The sequence below is a fragment of the Kogia breviceps genome, chromosome 9, assembly GCF_026419965.1.
Source record: "Kogia breviceps isolate mKogBre1 chromosome 9, mKogBre1 haplotype 1, whole genome shotgun sequence".
Taxonomy (NCBI): domain Eukaryota; kingdom Metazoa; phylum Chordata; class Mammalia; order Artiodactyla; family Physeteridae; genus Kogia; species Kogia breviceps.
In genome coordinates, this window is record NC_081318.1 from 62,600,406 (window position 1) to 62,625,645 (window position 25,240).

At 36.8% G+C, this 25,240-nt stretch overlaps 1 protein-coding gene across 2 annotated transcripts in view; it reads left to right on the forward strand.

Moving 5' to 3' along the window:
- The window catches only part of NXPH1 (neurexophilin 1), a 290,807-nt gene that overhangs the window by 161,292 nt on the left and 104,275 nt on the right, over positions 1-25,240 (forward strand). The window lies entirely within an intron of this gene.

The window sequence follows — 25,240 nt, forward strand, 5'->3', positions numbered from 1 at the left end:
ATAGAATTAGTGTCATTTTATGCGTTTTCACATGCAAATCTTGTAAAACACAAAGTTTATTTCTCTTCCTTTGTGAGTTAAATTGCCCTTTAGTCCCCTAGACCATGGGGGATTTCTTTAATTTCTTGTTTTGAAATTGTGCCTGTGGAGTCAATTAAAGGTGAATGTAGGAGCTTTTAAAACCTAAAAATTGAGTAAATAAATGGAAAATGCTTAAAATGATTGGTAATCGTTAAATAATATGTAGGTAGACAGTCGGTCTTCCTGTCTTGCTGTCTCTCTGTCTCTCCATCTCTCTCCCGTTACCCCAAAATTAAAATTCAGATGTGACAAAGTTGTCACAGGGATAGTAACATCTAGAATATAGCTGATTGTTTTAACAATGAGAACTGACTTTTTTTTTTTCTTTTTGTCACTTTTTACTGAGTTACAAGTTGAGATTTTAGCTTTGTTATTTAAGGTACTGGTTATGCAGATATTTTCTGTAAATCAAATGACCTAAACTACATAGTACTGAGGATTTGGTAAAAAGTGTATTTAAAGCAGGTATACGATATGTCACATGCCAGAATACATATATTTTACAAACACTTCAGCTTTTGATAAAATTTTAAGATGTCAACTTAAAAATGTGTGAGTGGATACAATGTTTCAAAATTCTTTTGGAGGGTATGATAGCAACAAATTGTGAAGTCCACTGGTTTAGGGAATTTCTTTTAAAAGGGTTCCTCTGAGACTGGGCTTCTTCAAGATCCCTAATGACTATCTGCCTTTAGAGTCATATGTTTTACTGGACTACCCTCTCCACCTCCACATTTGCTTGAATGGTTAATGTAAGCATAAGAGTATACAAATGAAATGACACGCACCCAAGCTACGGTAGTTTTGCAGTAAGTCTATTTCACTTTCTGGTATTTGCAGAAAGAGGAAATTTTTTTGATGTTTGTTCTGGATAGGGACATGAAAGTGCTGTTTTGAAGCTTTCCGTATTTCAGACATGCAGGAGTATGTTATAGTTAAAAATGACAAACAGCTGGAGAAGATAACTGCCTTGAACAGCTGGAGAAGGGAGTTAACATTACCCAGTTTAGAAGTCTAGAAACCAAGAAAGCATATTTTCTTAACTACAGTTACTTCAGCAGTATAGATACATAGTCTATATGCCTATAAAGCAGCCATTCAAGTTTAAAAATATGTTCCTCTTTGCTTGTTTGTGGGACAAGGCCATGAAAAAAATAAATTGAATAGGTTCTGACCTCAGCAGCTGATTTCTGCAAAATGATAGCAAGGACTGAAGGGAAGAGAAATGAAGTTTGTTTTGGTCTCAGTGAGTCTTCTCAAGGGAGAATTGGTAGTTAGTTGTATTTCTTTGGAAGGCGACTTAACTTTACTGAGGTTCAGTGAAGGAAGATTGTACTTAATAGAGCCCTGATGTCCCCAAAGAATCAATACTGTTTCCACTTGGCACTTTCAAATTTAAACAAATTATTGTCTTGTGGAGGCACAGCCTTTTCATTAGGTTTTCATGGGGAATAAACTTCATGAATTTGCTGCTGGCTGAGTATGTATTTCCATTAATTAGCAAGGCAGGAAGCAAAGAAGCCAAAAGATGAGCTAGCCTAGGTAAGACTCCAGAGTTCAAGAACCTGACTAAAAGCTACCTAGGTTAACAAAAACAAACTTTTAACTTATACACCATTAAGTAGAACTTCAAGGTCACTCTGGTGGATTATTTGGCCTCAATTTTTTAATTGCAACATCCTCACAATCTTCTTGGAAACATACATATATCTATAACGATACTAAGTTTTTTTGTGGTATACAGAGGAACCTTTGATTTTAATAATTTAGGGTTATCTCATTTTGAGAAACCCCAGTATAAGAAAATAGGAAATAAAGACAAATATGGATTTAAAGAATGCATGAACTGAATTTTAGTACATTTAAAAAATGTGACTGGATTTACAAATAATAATTTATTTTGACTTGAGAAAAAAATGCGTGTTAAAGTCATGTTTACCACAAGTTGAAAAGCTGAAAAATGACAACCATTTGGAAATAATTTAGTGAAACTAACATTTAAAAAATATATGTATGTGGGGATTTCATAATTTAGTCTATATTGAGGAAACCTATTAAACACTGTAATTATACATTGTTAATTGGGTATAAGATATTGACTTAATCTGCTAGGTATTCGGAAGGTGTTTAGTAAAATTGAATTTCTAATGTTGGAATTTTCCACAATATGTGAAGGTATAACTCACATCTACTGATTCTAGAGTGTATTTAGTTGAGTTAGTTTTTTGTTGTGTTTTTTGGCAGAGCTGTTTTTCTTTTGAATTTTAAATTTCATATCCTAAAAAAGAGAGCATTGAACAAAGACTACGCTTCACCACTGCTTTTAATGGGTCATATACCCATTTGTGGCTCAATTTTACAATGTGTTGTTTATTCTTAAAAGGTTATTATGAGGACAGATAAGTAATAGATTCAATGATTTTTAAGCTACTCAGATGAATTAATTTATAAATTAATATTGTATTAACACTCAAAACTTAAAAATCTTAGTTTATAACTTTGACATGTCGGTGGCATGCACATCACAGGAAAGACAAATGGTATATATGTGTATCCACTTAAACATTACACATTTTTTCCTGGGGATCTTGTATTATTTCTTTGATATAATGATATAAAGTTAGGTAAGGTTAAGGACTCATGAAATTATGTTTTTTCCAAGATGAGCAGTAAAGCTGAGATTGAGAAGTTATTTCCTGCTGAATTAGTAATTAAGCTCATTAGCTCTTTCTAACTTAACTGGGGAAGTTCTGTTCAGGACAAGAAAGACAGCATTGGTATGAAAATAAGACCTTAGAAAGGATGAATGTTGTTCTTTAAAAAAATAAATTTATTTATTTATTTTTGGCTGTGTTGGGTCTTTGTTACTGCATGTGGGCGTTCTCTAGTTATGGCGAGTGAGGGCTACCCTTCATTGCATTGTGGTGCGGTGCATGGGCTTCTCATTGAGGTAGCTTCTCATGTTGCAGAGCACGGGCTCTAGGCACGTGGGCTTCAGTAGCTATGGCACACAGGCTCAGTAGTTGTGGCACACAGGCTTAACTGCTCTGCAGCATGTGGGATCTTCCTGGACCAGGGCTCGAACCCATGTCCCCTGCATTGGCAGACGGATTCTTAACCACTGCGCCACCAGGGAAGCACCAGGATGAATGTGTTTGAGAATCAAAGTTTGAAAAGACACAGAATAGCAGTACTGGAAGGAGTTAATGAAGACGTGTAGGGATTAGGGCTCTTGAAAGAATGTTTCCTGCTTAAATGGCTCACAAAATCCAGCATCCACCACTGCCAGAGTGTTTCTATTGGAATGAACTTTACTATCTTTCCCCAAGTCAGTTTATGCAGTCCAGTTCAACTATCATGTCTAGATCTTTACCATGTCTCCACTGGAACTGAAATATGAATGCCATTGACTTTTCAATCTGGTAAATAACATTCATTAAACATTGATTATGCTTTACAGAAATCAGATTTTCTAATCCTCACCGTAGCTCTCTAAGGTATATATTGACCTGATCCTCATTTTACAATTGACGACACTGAGTCACAGAGAGGTTAGGTAAAGAGTGGTGCAGAATTTGAAATCTGGGCGCTCCAGAGCCCACGTTTCTCATCACTTTTACTTCAGGAGAAGCAGTTGAACAGCTCACCATTTTGTAGAGGAGAACAGGAAATACGTGCTCATAATATGGTAGGATAAATGCGATCAAAGAACTGTGCACAAGATGCAGGAATATTACAAAAAATAAAAGAAAGAAAAAGGACTGCTAGTATTGCTTATGTGGGTAGTTTTGTGGAAGGAATTTACATGGCCAGTGATAACCTAGGCTAAGTATTGAGGCTAAAGAGAAGCTTTCCAAGTGGGCCAAGTAGGGATGGCCATTCATAGCTGAGAGAAGAATATACACAAATGCAGGAGGCCTGGCTCTACAAGATGAGTCTCTGTAACTATAAGTATTTAGTTCAGTAATGGTAAATGTAGAATGATGTTAGAGAGGGTAGAGAGAGCAGGAGATGAGAATAAAGAGAATGGCAACAAACAGGACAGGTAGGTCTTCAACTGGAGTAAGGGGCTTCAGCCATTAAAGGGTGAGATTTGTTAATTAGCTAGATTGCTTAGGTAGACATATTTGTGGTGGGCAGATGGGGTGGGTGAGACACCAGTAAGGGGGCCAATATAGGAATCTAACCAAGGGCAATTCCAGCTCTGGGGCGGGCAATCAGGTGAATGGTGGAGCATCTGTGTTAGAGAATACAACAGCAAGAGCGGGTCTGGGAAGATAGTGAGTTTAGTTATACGATTACTAGTTGAGTCACTTTGGTAGTATTTTTTATTTCCTTTTTGTCTAGAATTTCCTTTAATACACATTTTAATATGCAAGTGTTCTAAATACAGTAGGCCCCCTTATCCTTGATTTTGTTTCCATGGTTTCAGTTACCCATAGTCAACCACAGTCCAAAAATAATAAATTGAAAATTCTAGCAATGAACAATTCATCAGTTTTAAATTGTGCACCATTCTGAGTAGTGTGGTTAAATCTCTGGCCTTCCTGCTCCATCCCGCGTAGGACATGAATCATCCCTTTCCCCGTATCCTACCTGTTAGTCACTTAGCCCTCTACGTTATCAGATCAGCTGCCCTTATTTCACTTAATAATGTCCCCAAAGCACAAAAGTAGTGATGCTGGTTATTTGGATATACCAAAGAGAAGCTGTAAAGTGCTTTCTTTAAGTGAAAAGGTAAAAGCTCTTGACTTAATAAGGGAAGAAAATAAAATTGTATGCTGAGGATGTGGTAAGGAAGAATCTTCTATTCTGAAATTTGGAAGAAGGAAAAAGAAATTCATGCTAGTTTTTGCTGTCACACCTCAAACTGCAAATATTATGGCCACAATGCCTGATAAGTGCTTGGTTAAGATGGAAAAGACATTGAATCTGTGCAATAAGATATTTTGAGAGAGATAGAGAGAAACCACATTTATTACAGTATATTGTTATAATTGTTCTATTTTATTATTAGTTATTGTTGTTAATCTTTTACTATGCCTAATTTATAAATTAAACTTTATCATAGGTATATATGTATAGGAAAAAATAGTATAGTGTTTGGTACTGTCTACGGTTTCAGCCATCCACTGGGGATCTGAGAACGTATTCCCCGTGGATAAGGGGGGCTACTTAATTGACTCTGAATGATCTATTTTGTGGGGACAGATACTCAGGGGAGCCAGTGTTAAAAACCAAACAGCCTCTCTCTGTTTGCACATCCAGACTTCAGAGTTGTCTAAAGAAGAATCAGAACAGTCTGAGTAAGTGTCTCCAGCTCTGCTCATATAGTCAGATCCAAGATATAAAAGGAGGGGACAGGGAGTAGCAGCTATAACCTCTATAGTTGGCAGCATGCTTTCTGAGTTGAAGAACAGTCCTTCTTTAGCTGCTGTTAATGCTGATTATACAGAAAATTGCACAACACTTTACTTTAGTTTGGCCAATTGAAATGCCCTCTTAGGAAACGAGTGGCATTACCAAATTGGTCAGTTCCTAGATCAGTGCAAATCTGAGAGTTCTTTTGCTGCAGACAGTGGTTCTATCATTTCAGTGCAGTCAATTAGCAGAGGTAATATGAAAATGTCCAGCTCTGCGATAGAAAGCAAATAGACTTTGGATGATTATTAAGCAATTTTCTCATGGGTTCCTTCCTTGCTGGACTTAAAGGCATTAAGATTTGAACCCTGCACACACTCACTGTATAGAGCATATGTTGTTCTCTCCATCTTTATTGCTATTCATATTGAGGTCAATTATGAGCTGCTGTTCAATGTCACCATGAAATTGTTCAATTATTTTCTCTCTGTATCTAAGCAGCTATCCTCAAAGGGATTTAGGAGGAGTGGTATTAATACTGAGGAATTCTTAGGAAGCCAGTAGCCCTAGATGGTTCTCCTTTTGTCTTTCACCCCTTCTCAATTATGAGATCCAAAATGCCTGATAAGCTGTAAATGAATAGCTTAGTATTCAGTCTCCTCTTCGGGTAATATTGGGGAAAATAAACATAGTTCCTTTCCTTGGTGGTAAAGTTGTAATTAAAAGAGAGAAGCTGTGTCTTTGTCACTTCCCCCTCTTCCCTCATAACTAGACTCTTCTGGAGCCCCAAGGGCTTGTGTTTATTCCTAACTAGGGAATTTTCTTTTTCCATTTTAATGTTGAAGTGGAGGGAGGGGAGAGGTAAAACATTTTATTTTTCTCAGTGAATCACAATTATCTTTGTATAATGCCAGTTTTTGTTTCTTTGTTTCAGTTTACAAGTAAAATGGCCTTGGATCTCTTTTACTATTGTCATGATTTGCAGGGAGATGCACAGAGAAATATTTCGGTAAAGAAAAAAATGTCAATGCTTACTAAGAAATATCTCATGTTCCAATTACTCCTTTTTTTCTCTATAGCTTAGTTTGGGTTTTCTGAAGTTCGTCCAGTTGCTCCTCACCATTTTATGCTTGCTCTTCACTCTGGAATTTCATTATCTCTATAGCAATGCAAAACTAGCACAGTGTTTCTTTGAGGCATTTCAATTACTTTATTTATTCCTCCAAACTATTATGTGCAAGGTAGGGTGCTAGATGTTCTTGGGTGAAGGGGAATAACTGGATGGATCAGCCAAGGACCCTATTTCAAGGAGTTTGTGGTGTAATTGAGGCAGTACACACGTAAAGGGCTAACTCTAACACAGGGCTGAATGAACTAAATGTTATAAGGGGATGTTGGGCTGCACCCCACAGGCCTACAAGTCCTGTACTTGCCCAGTTTAAGACTGAAGAAAGAACCTGGAGTCAGCAACAGAGACATCAATGGCTTAAATGATGGGGGATCATTACCTTTCTAAAGCAAGGGCCTGGAAATGTGGCAGACGATGGGCAGGACGTGGTGGCAGTCTTTGCTGGTGGGGGGAGTGGGGCGGCCACCAGTTACAAGGGGAATTGATGTCAGGTTGGCTCAAGGGTTACCAGGGAAACCAGGAGAGGGGCACGCCCCTCACCTCCTCCTTTATAAGCTAACAGGTGGAGATGTTCTGTTGTAAAGTTAGAACACTCCTTAGCTGGGGTGGGATGAGTATGTAGGAAGGTCAGTCATGTGGGTAGGGTGTATATGAAGTGGGTGGAGCAGGGGATGTACCAAGAGCAAGAGAACAGCCACCTTGAGTGGCTTGACCATACAGAGCAAACAAAAGGCTGCGAGAGAACAAAGGAGTTCTCAGAGAGATGACTTCATGGAAGAAGAAACCTTTGAGCTGAACCTTGAGAGTAAGAAGATATTTTACAGGTAGGGGCTGTATTTTACAGGTAGGGGCTGAGCATTCAGGCTGAGGGAGTGCCATAGCAGTCACGAATGTAGTTACACTCTATGATTTCATCTTCTTAACCATTTTGTCCTGGTCACTGCTTTTGTCCTGGTCTTCAGGATTCTCCTCTTTCCTATTGTTGTGCTGCTCTTCCAGTCTCATTCATTTTTTTTTTTAACATCTTTATTGGAGTATAATTGCTTTACAATGGTGTGTTAGCTTCTGCTGTATAACAAAGTGAATCAGCTATACGTATACATATATCCCCATATCTCTTCCCTCTTGCATCTGACTCCCACCCTCCCTATCCCACCCCTCTAGGTGGACAGAAAGCACCGAGCTGAGCTGATCTCCCTGTGCTCTGGCAGCTGCTTTTCACTAGCTATCTGCTTTACATTTGGTAGTGTATATATGTCCATGCCACTCTCTCACTTCGTCCCAGTTTACCCTTCCGCCTCCCTAGTCTCATTCATTTTTTATCTCTTTTCTCCATATTGCTACCATAGTAAGCTCTATAACTTACTAGTTTCATCCTGTCTCCTCTGCTTGTTAAGTACAAGAGTATACCACTGCCCCCCAAATAAAGCCTGAGATTCCAGTCTTAGTATATGATGCCTACCATGGTCTGACAGATACCTATGTCTGCCATTTCATGTCTTTCTGCAGTCTTAACTCAGGATCACCTATTTGGCAAGCATCTGTTTACACCTATTTGTCTTTCTACCTTTAATGCTTTCTTCTCTCATCTGCCTGTCAAATACTAAGTTCAATCACTTACATCACTGTTATAGTTAGAGGTCAAGACCTGGTTTACTCAACTAGTACTGAAGGCTAGTGTGAATGGAGAGGGAAAGTAACAACCTGAAATGGTGCTTAACCAACCTTATTCATATCTAGTTGTGCCCATCTTATCCTCAGCGGTAGGGATTTTTTTTTGCTTTTTTTTATGCTTCAGCTCACTCAGTGCTTGATCCACTTGGTTTCTTGTGGTGTTGGCTCTCCTTTCTGATCTATTTAGGCCTGGTTATTGGTTATTGCATTCCTGTGCCATTCCCTTGACAGGTGAGAGGTCCATTGCTCTGACCTAAACTGGCTCACAGACCTGCTGCAGACCTGCAGCAACTTCTAGGCTCTGTCCACCCAGGGTGGGGTGGGTTGATCAGACAGAGACGTTCAGGGCAGATTTGTGGATTATGTGGACTGACCAACCAGACCTAAGTTAACTTTAAGCCAGTTGCCTTCATTGACTCTTCTCTCTACTCAACAAATAATGAGTTATGTTTGACCTTTGATTAGAGAATATTTAAATTTTATTGCATAATATAAATAGACTGTTTTGTTCTTTTCAGGAGACTCCATACAAATGCAGGTATTCCATTTGTTAAAGGAAAAGTGTGTATATATATATATTTTTTTTCTTTCTTCCATATGGTGATCATACTTTTCTTTCCTGAAGTTTATGTAATATTGCCATCATTCCTCTTCTTTGGGTATCAAACTTCTTTTTGGTATATGAATTTTAATCTACTATGGTGTTAGGTCATAGAGGAACCAGACTAAAAGGACGTAAAAAGAAGAAATTTTTTTCAAAATTACTTCTTAATACATTAAGGGAAAAGAACTAAAATAATACCACCAAAGTGGAATATCCAGTGACCCTGAAGTTACCAAAGTTCTCAGTGTGTGATACGCATTCTTCAGGATGATATCTCTCAGAAGTCCCTTTACTGTTGCTTTTTTTTTTCCCCTGCAAGTGGAGAGCAAGTAATATTATACCAGAAGAGGTAAGTGATGCTGATCCTTTTCGTCACCAGTGTTATATCTAGATTGCCTTTTATTAAAAATGGGGACTGAACCCTTTAAAGGGAGACATCTGGGCTTCCCTGGTGGCGCAGTGGTTGAGAGTCCGCCTGCCGATGCAGGGGATACGGGTTCGTTCCCCGGTCCGGGAAGATCCCACATGCCGCGGAGCGGCTGGGCCCGTGAGCCGTGGCCGCTGAGCCTGCGTGTCCGGAGCCTGTGCTCCGCAATGGGAGAGGCCACAACAGTGAGAGGCCCGAGTACCGCAAAAAATAAATAAATAAATAAAATAAATAAAGGGAGACATCTAGTCACCCTGGAATATATTATGTCAGGACTTGATTCCCTAAAACCAGGAAGTCAGTGTGCCCTTGTGCTTATCTGATGCCTTCATGCTTTGTGATGACAAACTCCTTTACTTCCCAGATTTGTGATCCAACTGGTTCTTCTTCCTGTAACTCAGGGAGTCACAGTGTTATTCTAGGACTAGACTGCAGGATATTCGGGAAAGTGCCATCATTTGCTGGCTGCTGGAAATACTTGGCTTTAAATCAAATTCAGTAAAAGTCCTGACCAAAGACCAATGGCTACATTTTGGCTTAATCAATAATGAAAGTTAAATATGGCTTTAGATTTTTTTTTTTTTTTGCCTCCAACCTCTTATTTAGGTAATAGTAATAATAAATAATATATTTATATTGATGGATATAGTATATCAGAAAATTATACTACTTGCTTTAAAAAATACTGACAGCATTCATGTTGATAGTGAAACACTTAGGAAGTATCAATAAGCAAAGAGTTCATTACCTGTTATCATTCAAAAATACCACTTTTGTGCATATTTTAGTATATGTCCTTTTAGTCATTTCTCTCTGTATTTAAAATGGTCTAGAAAAGCTTTCCAAAAATTTCTTTCTGAACCAGAGGTCTGATCACATTATTGTTTAACTCAAAAAATGTTACTTGCCTTCCCTTGCCTATAGAATAGACTCAGGTTCCTTGGCTTGGCTTTTAAAACCTTTCATGGCTTTCTGACTCTCTCCCTTAAACCTTCTGATCCATCTTCTGGTCTGTCATTTTAACAGGTACTCCTTTGCGTACTTGGTCCCTTTGTCTCAAATGTCCTTCCCCCATCATTATCCATCTTGCTAAGCCTATTCAAATCCTCTTTCTCTCAGAATGTCCTCATTTAGAATTAATGCCTTGCTTCACTCTGTTTCACAACTCATTTGTCTCTATTTTAAGCATCTTTCTCAGTCAGCCTTACCTTAGCTTTGTGTTTGCACGCCTGCTTTCTCCACTAGAGTTTTAGTCTGGAGGGAGGGGATTATCATTCTCACACTTTGTTGTGATGACTTGTTTAATGTCAGTTTTTTTCACTCTCCTATAATCCAAATAAAGACAGGGACCACCTTTATAGCTCCAACAAAATACTTCTGTTGGTTGGGCATATAAATAGTTCAGACTCAACAATATTTGAGTCCCATTTACCCGTGTGTTGTTTGCAGTTCCTAGCATAGTGCCTAGAACTTAGTAATGCCTAAGAGATATTGGTTGAATTAAATTATTTGTTATTGCCCACAAATAAAGAGCAGGCATGGGTCAAACACCAAAGTGCTATGACTTGTCCAAATTCTTTGGAACATTTTCAAAGGAAATAAGCTCATTACTTTGAAACTTATTCAGGAGTATATAGCATTTTGAATAGAAATACAGTAAGTAAATATTATTCCAGGGAGCAGTGGGTATTACAGGGTGTTCTTAGTGACCTCAGTAGCCATCATAAACTTTTGAGACATTATTGCTCTTACTATTTTTGTTTTTTGTTCAGCTGACCACATCATCATTAAAATTGGATCAATAGTTGTGTCATCAGCTACATTCCAGACAAAGTACTACCCATTTACTTAAGAAGACCACTCAAGTCTGCCTTCATTATTTTGAGTTTTATTGGTCATTTTTGTCATTTGCTTAGGTCTTCCACAATTCATGGTACTTTTTCAGATTTTACCTATTATAGTTAGAATTATCTTTCCAAGTCTACTTTTGGATAGAAAATGATATAACTTGTTCTGGTTGCTCTCTAAGTGACATTGAAAGGTACATAATTTTCTCACTCTTTCTAAGATCCTAAGAAATACTACATTTTATTTTATGTCACAGTGTGAAGTCTCCTCAGTCTCTCTTCCTTTGTTTATTGGGTTTTTCTTTTAATTAAAAAAAATTATACCTGGTTATATTTTTTCCTTCTTTTTTCATTTACTTTCTGGAAAACTAATTGAGAAAAGTTAGTCTTCAGATCTGTCTGAAAAAAAAAATTCTTATTGAAATCTATTCTTTTGCATTCTTTAAAATGAATGCCCCAGATTATTGTTTTCTCATGGGACAAATGAAATTATGATAGAGTATTAGCTATGTTGTATTAGCAAAAGTGCATGTAATTGAGAAAAAAATGAAAACAGTGTGAGTGGTTCTATCCCTTCTTCTAAAGACTGAATTGGCATCTGCCTTCAAAGTTGGTGTCATTTTCTCGGTCAGGGTCATGTGCTATTTAATAAATTCTGACTTTTATGTAATAAGGAGTGATTTGTATTCAGTTGTTATAAAACACCCTGTATTTAAAAAAAAAAGTCTGTTGATTCAACATTCTCTACAACCATTTCTAATGTAGCCTAGTCCTTTAATTTCCAGTTATCTTTGGCAATTATCTCTTGAGTGCTTAAAATATACCCAAACTGAGGTGGACTCTCAGAGGGGTACAAATGGAGTGTAAGAAGTTGCAATTAGAGAAATTTTCATCTGCACTTCTTCTTTAGTTGCACTGTTCTTGCTTTCTTACTATATGATTGCCGTGTTCCTTTCCATAGCAGTCTGCTTTTCTTTCACACTTGTCTGGTTAAAATTGTGCAGAAGGGGCTTTGAAACAAACAATATTGCAAAATATAACTTTCATTCAAAGTTTGAGCCTTAAGTTTATAATTTTTCCTTTGCATTTTGGAATATCTAATATTTTATCACCCTATTTTTTTAACATCTTTATTGAAGTATAATGCTTTACAATGGTGTGTTAGTTTCTGCTGTATAACAAAGTGAATCAGCTATACATATACATATATCCCCATATCTCCTCCCTCTTGCGTCTCCCTCCCACCCCCTATCCCACCTCTCCAGGTGGTCACAAAGCATGGAGCTGAGCTGATCTCTCTGTGTTATGCGGCAGCCTCCCACTAGCTATCTATTTTACATTTGGTAGTATATGTAAGTCCATGCCACTCTCTCACTTCGTCCAAGCTTACCCTCACCCCTCCCCATGTCCTCAAGTCCATTCTCTATATCTGAGTCTTTATTCCTGTCCTGCCCCTAGGTTCTTCAGAACGATTTTTTTTCTTATTTTAGATTCCTAATATATGTGTTAGCATATGGTATTTGTTCTTTTCTTTCTGACTTACTTCATTCTGTATGACAGGTTCTAGGTCCATCCACCTCATTACAAATAACTCAATTTCATTTCTTTTTATGGCTGAGTAATATTCCATTATATATATGTGCCACATCTTCTTTATCCATTCATCTGTCAGTGGACACTTAGGTTGCTTCCATGTCCTGGCTACTGTAAATAGAGCTGCAATGAACATTGTAGTACATGACTCTTTTTGAATTATTGTCTTCTCAAGGTATAGGCCCAGTAGTGGGATTGCTGGGTTGTATGGTAGTTCTACTTTTAGTTTTTTAAAGAACCTCCATACTATTCTCCATAGTGGCTGTATCAATTTACATTCCCACCAACAGTGCAAGAGGGTTCCCTTTTCTCCACACCCTCTACAGCATTTATTGTTTCTAGATTTTTAGATGATGGCCATTCTGACTGGTGTGAGGTTATACCTCATTGTAGTTTTAATTTGCATTTCTCTAATGATTAGTGATGTTGAGCATCCTTTCATGTATTTTTTGGCAATTTGTATATCTTCTTTGGAGAAATGTCTATTTAGGTCTTCTGCCCATTTTTGGATGGGGTTGTTTGTTTTTTGATGTTGAGCTGCATGAGCTGCTTGTAAATTTTGGAGATTAATACTTTGTCAGTTGCTTCATTTGCAAATATTTTCTCCCATTCTGAGTGTTGTCTTTTCATCTTGTTTATGGTTTCCTTTGCTGTGCAAAGGCTTTTAAGTTTCATTAGGTCCCATTTGTTTATTTTCGTTTTTATTTCCATTTCTCTAGGAGGTGGGTCAAAAAGGATCTTGCTGTGATTGATGTCGTAGAGAGTTCTGCCTATGTTTTCCTCTAAGAGCTTTAGAGTGTCTGGACTTACGTTTAGGTCTTTAATCCATTTTGAGTTTATTTTTGTTATCACTCTATTTGTGTGTGTGTGTGTGTGTGTGTGTGTGTGTGTGTGTTACGCAGGCCTCTCACTGTTGTGGCCTCTCCCGTTGCGGAGCACAGGCTCCGGACGCGCAGGCTCAGCAGCCATGGCTCACGGGCCCAGCTGCTCCACGGCATGTGGAATCCTCCCGGACCGGGGCACGAACCTGTGTCCCCTGCATCGGCAGGCGGACTCTCAACTACTGCGCCACCAGGGAAGCCCCGTATCACCCTATTTTTGATTGGAATTTTTGTTGAATTCTTTTTAAAAGAAGGTGTTATACTAAGGTTCTAGTATGGTAATGAACTACTGCTGACAGTAGCCTAATCAAATGTCATTCTTTGGATTTGTGAATACAAATCAAATTCCTAACAAATTTATGGCTGGTCAGAATGCTGACAAAATGCTGACATTCTGACAAATTAGAAGTCTGTAGCCTAACATAAGCCTAACCCTACTTATTTATTACATAAAAGAGATATATAGGTTTCTTCAAAATAATTTACATTACATGGAAATAATAACATACCTGTCATTTTTTACCATTTTAGATTGATGCTCAAATGTCACAGCATTATACATCACTGCTAATTCTTAGAACTGCATAGAATATGCTGTGTTTATTTCTAGGGTTTTTTTTTTTTTCGGTACGCGGGCCTCTCACCGTTGCGTCCTCTCCCGTTGCGGAGCACAGGCTCCGGACGCGCAGGCTCAGCGACCATGGCTCACGGGCCCAGCCGCTCTGCGGCATGTGGGATCTTCCCAGACCGGGGCACGAACCCGTGTCCCCTGCATCGGCAGGCGGACTCTCAACCACTGCGCCACCAGGGCGGCCCTATTTCTAGGGTTTTAAGGTTTGAAATCACATCAAGTGAGTTTATTCACATTCATTCTTAATTACTTGATTCTAGTAGAACTGTTTAAGGGATGCCTCATCTTTGGTATGTGTGAAATGAAAGGTGATATAGAAATACAGTATTGTGGGGTAGCTTCTGTGTAATTTTGGCTCACTGGAATGCCAGTTGGGGAATGGCAAAGGCTAATACTCAACAGATGGCAAAGTCCTAAAACCTATAATAATGGTTGCAGTTATTTTCATTACTGTCGTTTGATGACACATACAATAGTGTGAAAAGGCTTGAACTGGGTAATCACAGTAAATATACTCAAAGGGACCAGATGCATTTCAAACAATCAAAACGGTGATGGATATTCAGGCTGAGTGCCACTTCTGCACATACTCTAGGTGCATTTATTGCTAGGAATTAGAAGCAACATGACTTGTCACAGAGAGGAGCTCCATTTCCCCTTTTAGTAATAACAAGCAACAAAAATTGACATCTGTTGTAACACAGACAGATTATTTGACATCCTTTATGATTGTGTGTCATTACCATGCATATAAATTTAGTTTGCAGATGTTCAACGTCAGAGATCAAAATACCAATTTTGCCCACGAAGGAGTTGCAATGGATACCAAAAACCTAATCACTTTTGCAAATAGATAAGTTAAATCTTTTAGAGAGAGGACAATAACAATCAAATGAGATGAGGAAGAAAGAGCATCAAAGGCATCAGAAAGGGATGTGTGGAAGTTTCAGAAGATCTTAATAGTTTTATTTTCAGCTCTGTAAAAGTACCTATTCTTGATTTTAATTTCCAGAGACTGTAGTCTGAGATACCTTTGTTATTTTCTTCAGCACAATGCATAAAATGAGGCCATATTTTTTTCCTTGAAAGACAGATTCTGCAATTCTAGAACACTAATTAGATTGTCTTTGAATATTTATAATCCTTCCTGTGTTAAATATGTAAAAATAGTTCTTGGTGATTGCCTGTGGGGTCAGGGTGGCAGTGACCTACAATGATGCTATTAAACACAGTACAACAGACAAGCTTACATTTTGAGGTGTTCAGTATTCAATTTAAAATCACTGTTAGTTCTATGTATATTTTACTTTAAATTTTAGGAAACGTGGAGAGAAGATGAGAAGGAAGGTTTTTATATTTTGAGGTACAATATAAAATATCTAAGAATACAAAAATAATTATACTTTATGGGAAACATTTTTCCTTTTCCCCAACCCCAAGCAACCTCAAACCACAAACAACTTCAACGAAAGGAAAGAAACCCAAGTCACTTATTTTAACCATCTTGTCCCTGCTTCAAAGGCACTGTTAACAATGTGGATATATTTTGCATTTGCCTCTGGGGATTTACCACTCAATATTAAAACACTTCCCACTGTGACATTTTTTAAACTGTCTCTTTCCTCTGCTGTGCTAACAGCATAATGGGGATCAAGAAAACAGTCTGGTACAAGCACAACATAAAATCCCTCCCAGGCATTGGAAGCTAAGACATGGTGTTTGCCCCTCTTTTTATAATAGGCAAACGTACAGGACTGCTGCCCTCTCATACTCTGCCTGTGCAAAGCTTGTTAAACGAATTGGCTCAGTACATTTGAAATATTTACACAGGGTCCTTAGTTCAAATCTAAGTGTATATCCTATTTGATCAGTGAATATGTATAGAATAGTATGTGTAAATCAAGAAGTGATACTGTTGACAATATTTGAAGAACCTATGAGGTCATAGAGTTGGTAAGAACCTGTGATTACATGAGGAGAGCATGTAGGTCCTTGGAATATTGAAGAAGATCTGCTTTCTTTTTCTTAGGTGCTTTTCTATCTTGAGAAGTAGAATGCTACCTTTAATGACTATTTTCTTGTGCTTTTGGGGTCTAATCTATTTTAAGTAAATTTAATAATCTGAAGACATATTTTATTGAACAATTTTACTTGGGGCTTTGATTCTGGTTTGTTCTGGGACCAAGAAATTTAATGATATAGTAAATATTAATAAAATTAATTCAAAGAAGTTTGAACCTGAGCAGTGTGAAATCACATTGGGTCATTTTAAATTTAATAAAAATGATTGACCTGTCTGTAATTAATACATACTTGTATGTATTATTGCTTAAGTAGGTATTTAAATTTTACATGCTCTGGATAATTTTAGCTTAAATTAGTTAAAAGCACAATCTAATTAAGACCAGTGAGATGCTGCAACAATGTATTTTCTTTCATACTTTGCCTGGATGGTGTCTGTCTTTACAGTACTCATTTACCAGTGACAAATAAAAAAGTCAATAAAGCCCTGTTTCCATCAGCTAGACTAATGAACTTCATTAGTTGATCATGTTATCAGTATAATTACTACATACTACATTTTGCCCTTGGTTATTAATGCAATAGACTTCTGCAACTTATTCTTAGGAGAACTGGCTAGGAAGACAAGAAATCGGTTTAGATCTGAAAATAACCTTGGCTCTTCTCTTTAAAAACTCACCATTAAATCCTCCAGAAAATACTTTGGATATTCCACATACCTAGTTGCAGTAGTTTTGACACTCTCCTTTGGAACTGTTTTGCTAAACAACTATGTTTTGTTATGGTTGACTATGCCTTTATGAGGTGATGTGGTGGGTTGAATTGTGTTCCCCAAAAGATATGTTGAAGTCCTAACCCCTGGTACTTGTGATGTGAACTTATTTCGAACTAGGGTCTTTGCAGATGTAAATTAAGATGGGGCCATACTAGAGTAGGGTAGACCCTTAACCCAATATACTAGTGTACTTATCAGAGGAGAAGAGACAGAGGGAGAATGCCATGTGGTGACAGAAGCAGAGACTGAAGTGATATGGCTGCAATCCAGAGTGCCAAGGATTGGCAGTGACCACCAGGAGCTAGGAAGAGGTAAGGAGGATTCTACACAGAGTCTCAGAAGGGTTACAGACCTGCCAACACGTTGATGTTGGACTTCTACCTCCCATAACTATGGGAGAGTAAATTCCTGTTGTTTTAAGCCACCCAGTTTATGGTACTTTGTTACAGCAGCCTGAGGAAACAAATACAGATTTCTTACTTGCATTGTTAACCAGCAATTGTTAACTGCTTAGCTAGCAAGGAGGGGGTGCTCAGCTATTCTCAGGGATAAATGGGAGACTCAGAAGTCGTGCTGTTCATCAGGACAAACTCTCAAAAATGAGTGAGATTTATATCAGAGTAATAGAAATGAGGGTAGTGGCAAGGAAGGGGCAAGAGACGGAGAGACAGAGGTAGAATTAAAATACAGAAATTGGAGTAAGTTATTCAAGTGAAAAAACCTTTTCTGTGCCTTTAAAATGTATGGGGTTTTTGTCTTTTTTGATATGCCACGTTGAAAACTTGCAAGTTTTTCACGCATTACACATTGCTGTTGACAAAACTACCCCACCATAAAACTACCACAAACTTCAGAGAAAATTCACCCCAAATAAAAATATGTTTTTGATGTGATATGAATGGCAAATGATTAAAAATAATTTTAGTAATTTATATATAAATCCAATGAGTCGTATTTTGCGATTGACAGTTACACTAGGGGAGTTTGGGGTCACATTTAAAAATCACTTGTATAGGTGATACAGCATTAAAATGAGAGCCAGAGAAATAAAATATATATATATATATATAAAAATTTTATTTTATTAATTTTTATCTTACATTATTTATATTTATTTACAAATAAATTATATATATATGTATAATTTAACCATATATCAGTCCAAAGATATAACTCAGGCTTTCTTATCTTTCTAGGTATAGTTGATGCCCATGCTAGCTAAGCTAGGAAAAGCTTAGAAACTCATATGTAAGCAACTAAAAAACCAAAAACATCCTTTTGATGATTCTTCAACCTTTTACTCTAAAACTAGGGCAGTTGTCATAAATAAGAGCTTTACAGCTCTTCGCTTTGTAGATGGAGAATGTAACAATTAGGACACAGCCTAAAAGATTGTCAGTTGGGAGGAGGAAGGAAAAGAAACACAAGCGTAAGCTAATTCATGGAATTGCCTCAAATATCAAGAAGCTGGTGTCATGCAAACAGATCTTCTGTGGGGTAAGAGATTGGGGTTATGACTGTGCAGTACTTTGAGATACTCTCAGAAAGGCTTAAGGGCAAAGATGTTTCATGGTCCAAAGTACATTCTTATTGGTGACATTTTGGGCAGTTATCTTTGAACTAATATTACAAAGGAAAATCCTTATCACCTGTGTAATCCTCCGTTGTGTACCTGGATTTTACTGGTCTCATGATTTTATGTAAGCCAAGAATGAGCTCTACATGATACAATTTCTGCCAAGCTCTGAGAGCTATTTTTTCTATTAACGCATCGTAACAGAGACTGTAGTTTTCTGATTTTGCAGTTCTAAGGGAGAACTATCTTTGTCTTTTACTTTATGCTAGGGAAAGGAAAAACATTTTTGCAGTTAAAGTAAATGAGGATGATTATTTTTGTCATTAAGACTTTCAAATCCCTTGGTGAAGAAGGTGTTGCACTATTAAAATTTACTTGTTTGATTTAGAAGTATTGCTGTTGGACATGGTAAGAGTTTTGAAGTTTAATTTTGATTTATTTGCTTGCTAGAGTGATAGCTTTGAAGAGATCATAACATTTTATTTTAATATTGCTAACAGCAATAAATGTACTTTATACCTTTTTTGAGACAGTTTGGTTGTAATTTCACATTTGGCTATCAGCATTAAGAGAGATGATTCCAATTATGGGAGGTGGCAAGTATTTCTCTTTGAATTTTCTATAAAGAGCTGAGTGCTTATCTATGAACCAAAGCATAGCTTGACATATACAGCTGTATGTGATTCAAGCACTCTCCATGGTACAACATGAAGGTTGAATTAGATAGTAATTTACATTTCAATGCCGTTTTATACACCTATAAACATTCTCCTCATTTGTTTTTAATTCATTAGTGTCTATTTCCAAATCTTCATTCCCATGATTATATCACCCTTGACTTGTTAGGAGTACAGGCACGATACTTATAACTTTTTGATTGAAGGCCAGATAGCTATCTACATGATATGATTTGTTGGGTACTGTGAGTTCCCTTTTGCCCCAAATCTCTCTCTACCAGCCAGCCCTAGGGCTTACACCCCCCCCCCCCAATTTTCCTTTGGGTTAAATAATTTTGTTTTCAGAAAGCATCTTAAAAATATAAACGTGTTACATGGGAGAGACAATCATCATACACAGATTACCTGTCAGAAATCAAATCTCTGAAGAAATGGGCATAAAATAAGAATCTTGACAGAGGAAGGAAGACAACACGGAATGCATGGTAGATCACTATGAGTAGTGGTTATTTGAAGGAATTGCAGTGGAGGGTTCTGTGTCACCAGGATTCAGTGTGAGAATCCTACATGCTTGGTGGGAGTTTGTGAAGGAAGATGCTAAAAAAGGGAAAGTAAAATAAAGACTATGTTCTGTGCCTTGATCTTTGTGGCACAATGAAGAAATATGTTTTCAATATTCCAAGTGGTCACTTAGTTATAAATTCCACTCATATTGGAATTTATAATTTTATTACAGTTAAATCAAATTCATGGCTAAGTGATGATGGGAGCCTTGGTTAGCTAGTAGATGCAGCTAACCAGCCACTCAGTGTCTGCTTCTCAGCAGGGTTTTGTTGTTTGACCTAGTACTACAAAGTCTACAATAATATGGAAAGTTATTCTGTGGTGTCAGGAAATTCCCAGCACACATGTTACTCAGGAAGAGAATGTAATTGCAGAATAAGATGGATATACTTATAAACATTTCAAAATTGTGAATTTCTTGAAGTTTTCAAGATAATAAAGAATAACAAGATTGACCCCCTGGGAATCCAGGGTGTTACAAAGGTAAGCGAGTGTGTGGAGTTTATTTTATAGGCATGTTCATCATTTGAGTTTCTATTCTTTATTTTCTTTCCCTTCCCTTCCTTCCCTTCCCTTTCTTACTTCCTCCTCCTTTTCACTCTTTCTTTCTTCCTTCCTTCTTTTCCCTTTTTGAATATTTATAGTGATATAATCAACCAGCTCAGGGATTTGGGTTGTAATAAAGGATTTTTTGGTGAATTCCTGCTTCTCTGTCATTCTCTCAAAAATAGCTGTGAGGAGAGGAGATAGAGTAATGGCTTATAGGAGCACTAAAGAGAAACTTTCCTTGCCTTGTAATTTCATAAGTGTTCCAATGCTATCACATTATATCTATGAAAGTATTGACTTGGACAATTTTGCCAAGAGTAAATTAATAGGCATTTATGTTTCTTAGGTTATAAAACAAACAAATCAGTTCTGCAGGCTCACAGTAACTCTTGCTCCCACTTCTGTTACAATTCAAAGGGAATATTTAAAATATTATATGTTTATGTCTTGATTTTTCTTCTTTTTGATATTAGATTACTACTTAATTTGTTAGTATTCTGTTTTCACAGTATGTCTCATTCATTCATCAAACCCTTTCCCCAGTCTGGAATCATTAACCTTGCTTTGTAGATAAAGAGACTCAGAGGTCAATAGTCTTGGCAAATGTTCTGTCCACTCACTGTTATTGCTGATAATAGATAAAAGTATTGGAAACAATGCAGCTTTATTTCCTTGTTACCTTGCCTGAAATTAGGCCTCAATTCTGCACCAGAGGACTATATGCTGCAATGAAACTGCATAAACTGAATGAACCATAATAAAGATGATCGGTGTGTTGCCAAATTACAGATATGTATATGTTTTTACCTGTAGCTATATAGATATGTGTCTATGTTTATATAATTGTAATTGTATGTTTGCATTTTCATGCTGCTATTACTTTGTATTTGTTTAGGTGGTTAAGAGCACATGATCCTGCGTTTTCCTTAGTGTATAGGTTTCAGAGGTGTTTTTCGTCATTAGCTCATTATTATTATTTTTTAACATCTTTATTGGAGTATAATTGCTTTACAATGGTGTGTTAGTTTCTGCTATATAACAAAGTGAATCAGTTATACATATACATATATCCCCATATCTCCTCCCTCTTTCATTTCCTTCCCACCTTTTCTATCCTACCTTTCTAGGTGGTTGCACAGCACTGAGCTGATCTCCCTGTGAGATGCTAGCTCATTATTTTTACATAACCAATTTTAATAATTATAGTCATGTGTTAAAGTATGTGCACACTTGTTTCTTCAGCCATTTTAAATGCTAGCAAACTCAGTAACTCGAAAGCTTTCAAACATAGTCTATTGTCCAGGGCTTTCATGGTGCATGTCAACAAAGAGAATCTCTGTGCTCACTCAATTTGCAAACATCTGGAGGAAAATAATGTGATAATTAGGAGGCAACATGAGTTCATCAAAAACGAATCATGCCAAACTAACTTAATTTCTTTCTTTGATTTCTTAACAAGCTGAATGGGAACACAGTGGTATTTTTATTATAAGAAGGCAATTGATGTAGCTTCTGAACATTCTAAAAAGACCTAAGGAAAATGCAGAGGTAAAATGACTAGCTAATGTAGGATATTTTTGTAAAAAGGAATAAGTAACCATTATTTATGTATGGTTCAATGTATAGTTAGGAGAGATTGTTAGGTAAATATTATTTATTAACTGCATGTTTATTAAATATCTTAAGCTTTTGACTTTGGTGTATACATTTTATTTCTCATAGTTTTTAACTGGCTATAAAGGATTCAATTTGTAAAAATTAAGATTTGTAGTTTTTTTTTTTCCTGGAAAGAAAAGTAAACCTTGGCCAATTTTTTTCATTGGAAAATTGTGAAAATCATATATATTTATCTTTGTTATCTATAGACACACAGACATACATCACATACATACATTATAAGCACACACATAATTCATAATCTCAGTTTCCATATACAACTAGTATTATTTTGATAATTGTTCTCTCACACTTATTTCTGTGTATAATATGTACGTTTTTACAAAAGTGGAAACATGTTTACTATTTTTAATAATTATTTATTTATTTAATTTTTTGGCCACACCACGTGGCTTGTGGGATCTTAGTTCCCCAACCAGGGATTGAACCCATGCCCTCAGCAGTGAAAGCACAGAGTCCTAACCGCTGGACAGCCAGCGAATTCCTATGCTTACTGATTTTTTTTTTTTTTTTTTTTTTTTTTTTTGTGGTACGCGGGCCTCTTACTTTTGTGGCCTCTCCCGTTGCAGAGCACAGGCTCCGGACACGCAGGCTCAGAGGCCATGGCTCACAGGCCCAGCCGCTCCACGGCATGTGGGATCTTCCCAGACCAGGGCACGAACCTGCGTCCCCTGCATCGGCAGGCAGACTCTCAACCGCTGCACCACCAGGGAAGCTCAACGCTTACTATTTTTAAACTATTTTTTTTTCACTTAATAATGTACTGTTAACATAGTCCCAAGTCAACAAATGTGCTTTTATAGCATCATTTCTAAGGGCTGAATAGTATTCCAGTATCTGATGTGCCATAATTTATGACTGATTGTCTCTAGTTAGATAGATTATATCTTTGTTGTTTTTACTATAAACAATACCAGTATAACTATGCTTATAGTTAAATCTTTCTGTATAGTCATAAGATAAATGACTAAACAATGTATTATTATTACTATTTTTATTGAAGTATACTTGCTGTACGGTATTATATAAGTTACAGGTGTACAAAATAGTGACTCACAATTTTTAAAACTTATACTCCATTTATAGTTATTATAAAATATTGGCTATATTCCCTGTGTTGTACAATATATCCTTGTCATTTATTTTATACCTAATGGTTTGTACCCCTAAATTGTCCCACCCCCTCTTCCCTCTCCTCACTGGTAACCACTTGTTTGCTCTCTATATCTGTGAGTCTGCTTCTTTTTTCTTATATTCACTAGTTTGTTGTATATTTTATATTCCACATATGAGTGATACCATACAGCATTTGTCTTTCTCTGTCTGACTTATTTCACTTAGCATAATGCCCTTCAGGTCCATCCATGTTGCTGCAAATGGCAAAATTTCATTCTTTTTTATGGCTGAGTTGTATTCCATTGTGTGTGTGTGTGTGTGTGTGTGTGTGTGTGTGTGTGTGTATAAAACATCTTTTTCCATTCATGTGTTGATGGACACTTAGGTTGCTTCAATTTCTTAGCAATTGTAAATAATGCTGCTATGAACATTGGGATGCATGTAACTTTTTGAATTAATGTTTTCATTTTCTTCAGATATATACCCAGGAGTGGAATTGCTGGGTCATATGGTAGTTCTATTTTTAATTTTTTGAGCAACCTCCATACTGTTTTCCACAGTATGCAGTTTTCCATTGGCTGCACCAATTTACATTCCCACCAGCAGTATGCAAGTGTTCCCTTTTCTCCACAACCTTACCAACATTTGTTGTTTGAGTTCTTTTTGATGATGACCATTCTGACAGGTGTGAGGTGATATCTCACTTTGGTTTTGATTGGCATTTCCAATTAGCGATATTGAGCACATTTTCATCTGCATTTCCTCCTTGGAGAAATGTCTATTCAGTTCTTCTCATCATTTTTTCAGTTGCATTCTTTGATTTTTTGATGTTGAGTTGTACAAGTTGTTTACATATGTTGCATATTAAACCCTTATCCATCATATCATTTGCAAATATTTTCTCCCCTTTCACTAGGTTGTCTTTTCGTTTTATCGATGGTTTTCTTTTTTGTGCAAAAGCTTTAAGTTTTAATTAGGTCCCATTAGTTTATCTTTGCTTTTATTTTCTTTACATTAGGAAATGGATCCAAAAAACATATTGCTATGATTTACGTCAAAGAGTGTTCTGCCTATGTTTTCCTCCAAGGGTGTTATAGTGTCCAATCTTACATTTAGGTCTTTACTCCATTTTGAGTTTATTTTTGTACATGATGTTAGAGAATGTTCTAATTTTATTCTTTCACATGTATCTGTCCAGTGTTCCCAGCACCACTTATTGAAGAGACTGTCTTCTCCATTGTGTATTTTTGCATCCTTTGTTGAGTTTAATTGACCATAAGTACATGGGTTTATTTCTGGGCAATCTGTTCCACTGATCTATGTGTCTGTTTTTGTGCCAGTACCATACAGTTTTGATTACTGTAGCTTTGTAGTATAGTCTGAAGTCAGGGAGCATGATTCCTCCAGCTCTGTTCTCCTTTCTCAAGATATTTTTGGTTATTCAGGGTCTTTTGTGTTTCCATACAGATTTGAAATTTATTTGCTCTAGTTCTGTGAAAAATGCCATTGGTATTTTGATAGAGATTGCATTGAATCTGTAGATTGCCTTGGGTAGTATGGTCATTTTAACAATATTGATTCTTCAACCCAAGAACATGGTATATCTTTCCAACTGTTTGTGTCATCCATTTCTTTCATCAATGTCTTATAGTTTTCTGAGTACAGGTCTTTTGTCTCCTTAGGTAGGTTTATTCCTAGGTATTTTCTTCTTTTTGATGCAATGGTAAATGGAATTGTTTCCTTAATTTCTCTTTGTGCTAGTTTGTTGTTAGTGTATAGAAATGCAAAAGATTTAAATGCAACAGTGTTTATTAATTTTGTATCTTAACTTTGCCAAATTCATTAGTGAGGTCTAGTAGTTGTCTGGTGGCATCTTTAGGATTTTCTATGTATAGTATCATAGACATTGTATAATTGAATCAAGAATATGAAAGTTCATGTATGTTTCATTGCCTTCTAAAAGGTTGAACCAGTTTACATTCCTGACAGCTGTTTATGAGAGGAAGCTATATATGTATTCATATCTATAGACATATACATACCTACATACATATGT